The sequence below is a fragment of the Coptis chinensis genome, chromosome 4, assembly GCF_015680905.1.
Source record: "Coptis chinensis isolate HL-2020 chromosome 4, ASM1568090v1, whole genome shotgun sequence".
In the NCBI taxonomy this organism is placed as follows: domain Eukaryota; kingdom Viridiplantae; phylum Streptophyta; class Magnoliopsida; order Ranunculales; family Ranunculaceae; genus Coptis; species Coptis chinensis.
Genome location: NC_141459.1, coordinates 68,780,070 through 68,783,961, shown reverse-complemented (window position 1 = coordinate 68,783,961; position 3,892 = coordinate 68,780,070).

Sequence of the window (3,892 nt, the reverse complement as noted above, 5' to 3'; positions counted from 1 at the left end):
TCTGATGGTGGAAAACCTATGTACTATCAAGAGGCTCTTGAAGGTACATACAAAGAGAAGTGGTTGAAGGTCATGCAAGATAAGATGGGTTCTTTACATAAGAATTACACTTATGACTTAAATGTAATACTATTAAGGGGTTTAAAAGACACTTTGGGGTACTTATCAATGGTATTCGGCATGAGCGACAAATTCTCAAGACTCCACAACACAATGGTGTTACGGAAAGGATGAACCGGACTATTGTTGAAAGAATTAGGTGTATGCTCTCACACGCAACGTTGCCAAGAAGCTATTAGGGGGAGGCAATGCGTTTGGCATGTTATTTGATTAATTTATCCCCTTAAGCACCTTTGAATAGAGAAGTTCAAAAAAAAGTATGGAGCGGCAAGGATGTTCACTATGAACATCAAAAGGTGTTTGGCTGCAGGGCATTTGTGCATATTCATAAAGACGAAAGGTTAAAACTTGATGAAAAAGCAATATAGTGCATTTTCTTGGGATATAGCGATGAGAAGTTCATGTACAGGCTATGGGATCCAACTAGTAAGAAGGTGATAAGGATCCGAGATGTGGTCTTTCTTGAAGACCAAACTATTGAGAATTTTGAGAAGCTCAAGAAGCTTGAACCCTTTGTCAATGATCTCATTGACTTGGATCCACTTGTTCCTCCTGTGGAAGAAGGAAATGATGGTGCTGGAGCTGTCCAAGGACATAAACAACATACAAGTGATAATGAGCAAGAAGTGGAGCTGCAAGTTGAATTGGAAGTTCAGCCCAATGCCAAACAAGAAGTGCAACCACCTCAAGAACCGCCAATTGAGGTGAGACAATCAATTAGAGGGAGTCAACCATCAAAAAGATATCCTCCGAATGAGTATGTCACACTCACAGAAGGAGGTGAGCCTGAATCTTATGAAGAAGATATTAGCGATGTGCACAAGACGGAGTGGCTGAAAGCTATGCAAGAAGAAATTGATTCCTTGCATGGGAACAACACTAAAGATCTAGTTGAGATGCCCAAAGGAAATAAAGTACTCCAGAACAGATGGATTTGCAAGATAAAATCAGAATAGTCGTGAAAGGTTTTGGCAAAAGGAAGGGTGTAGATTTTGATGACATATTTCACTGGTGGTGAAGATAACTTCAATCCGAGTTGTATTGGGATTGGCAGCAAGTTTGAACCTAGAAATTGAATAACTAGATGTTAAAACGACGTTCCTACATGGTGATCTTGAAGAAGATGTGTACATGGAACATATAACTGACCTTAAATGCTGGCCGCCTTGGTTATGTTTTCATGTAGCTAATCCCCAAACTGTTTCAGCATCATTTCTTTGATCATTTCCTTTGTTATTTGGGGTGGTATTGCCACTCCCTGTGTTTCCTTTACTGATGTAGCTGTAGGAACCGTTATGGTCGCAGTTTACAAACTGCGAAAACCATGTGCAGCGGAATAAAGGTTCTCACGATTTTGTTTAGAATCATACCTTTAGATCAGCTGTGATTTCTCTGAGAATCCGAATCAGCAACCTCTTGATCTTCTGTTGTATTCCTATCCTTAGAATGGACGTTATGTGGGCAACGATCTACCAACTCTTTCTCTATCTCTTTGCCTTTTTTTTTTAATCACATAAATTGATTAATTTCGGCCAAGAAGAAAGGTTTCTTTCTATAGGCTACTGATAAACGTAAAAAGAGTAGTTTACTACGAAATGAACGTTGATCACTCAAAATGCAAGAAAACTAAACTAAATTACGCGTTGCTATCAAAGATTTCTATACTCTCAATTTTATCGAAATAGAGTGGAGAAAAAAGTTCGTTCCACTCTTAATTCCTTAGTATTGAAGTTTTCTACAATTGACTAGTAATCCAAAGTTTAATGAGAGCAATGGTGGAGGTTTTATACTATGACGTGAATTGAAGCGACAAGATCACGAATAACTAAAATGACATATATAAAGATGTGAACTTTACTACTTTTAATTAATCAATACTTCAAATCTAATTAATGACTAAGAATTGAATAACAACAATGGAAATTAGATCTAATAAATTGAAATGACAAAAATTGACTATTTTATTTATCTAACTAAATGAAGAACAATGATTCAAAGGATTAATCTAAAACAATGAATTGAAACTAATTAATTTAACTAATTGAATTCAAATAAAACTAGATCTAGAAGCTATTTTAATGGCTATTTTTTTTACTCTAACCTATCTACCTCCTCCAACTTAAGAGCTAAGTCTTATTTTATACAAAGGAGGAGACTAGATCCACAATTTCGTGCATGGGATGAGGAGCCATGTTTTGGGCCGGAAAATCGAGCCTAAAGCCCAATTTCTTTAGTCCACAGAGCCCGTTTCAGCTGGCTTCGACTTCAGCAGACTTTTTGTCCACTTCTGCTCCTCTGATTGGGTCAAGGCTTATACTATTGGAAAGCTCTTTCCGAGCCGGTCGTTTTGACGTAGGATAGGCCCAAATCCGAGGCCTGAGTTCTAAGATATGGTCTTCCAAAAGTTCTGTTGACTTGTGCTCTGTTTCTGCCCGTGTTGACTTTTCAGCTTTTGACTGGGCTTTACAAAGGCTTTGTCTCCTTGGATCTTGGCCTTTATCTCAGAACTTCTTAGCAGCTAACCCTTGCTCCTTTATCTCGCCAAAGTGGCACATTTCTGCACATAATTGACTTTACTGCCTGAAATAAATAAAACACGTAATCAGCATTAACTCTTATTTATTACTCCCAAAATTGGTCTAAAAGTATGATTATTGAGTGGTTAAAACTATAGTTTTGGGCTCTTATCAAACCACCCCCAAACAGCATTTTGCTTGTCCTCAAGCAAATATGAGAAATTAGAATAAGTGACCAAAAATAGAGTTCTAACTACTCTCGTTTCGCTGAGTGCGATTGCATTTACCATATGCAACAAGGCCTTAAACCACTAGGAATTCCCTAGTGGACGAGTTATAGCCTCGTGAGAGTTTTCCAGTGAAGGTACTCACAAACTTCATCTATACTACAACGACTAAGAAATAAAACTATTATTTCCTTATTCATGCTCTAAATTAACTATACATCTCACTAGTAATGAATACAGAATAATCAAGTCGAAACCTAAGCTAATATATGCATAATAATCAATCATCTATAATAAACATATATACAATGAGTAATACTAAGAAATGCACTAGCAGGTTCGTTTCTGAAAACTCGGAATAGCGTCCTTAAGTAGGTCATCACATAAATGTCAAGACAAAAACCACTTTGATTTTTCCGCTCAAGTTTCGCTACTCCAGTGTGCAGTGGGCACACTTTACCTTACAATCTCAATGACACATAAGGAACCCGGAGTCAATCAAACACATCTGCCACTTACTATCACACTAGCCTATTCCTAATTGAGTTAGAGGTCTTTATTAGGTGTTGCAGGGATTAGGAGATGGTTTAAGAAGGAAGGAAATGGATATTCAGAAAGAACAAGTCTGAGATAATAGAGTCTTCGTATTATGTAACTAGAGAAGACTTTGTTCCTTACTTTCGCTTCTACACTTTGTTTCCATCCTTAGCCATATTTTTCTTTTTCTTTGGCTTTTGACTCATTTGATTATATTTTTTTTTGGAGTTCTAACTCTTTATTTTCTTTTATTATTATTATTATTATTATTATTATTATTATTATTATTATTATTATTATTATTATTTTTTCATTTGGATGGAAACTTTCTTTTCTTATTTGAAGCGACTGACAAATTCTCGATTTCAACGGTCTTTCTCTTTTCTATTCTTCATCTCTATTCGAAGAATGGGTAGGTTGATTTTTTTTTTATTTGTTTTTGTAACAGGTTAAAAGATTTGCGGTTTATGAAAGGCTAAGGAAAGGCTCAGA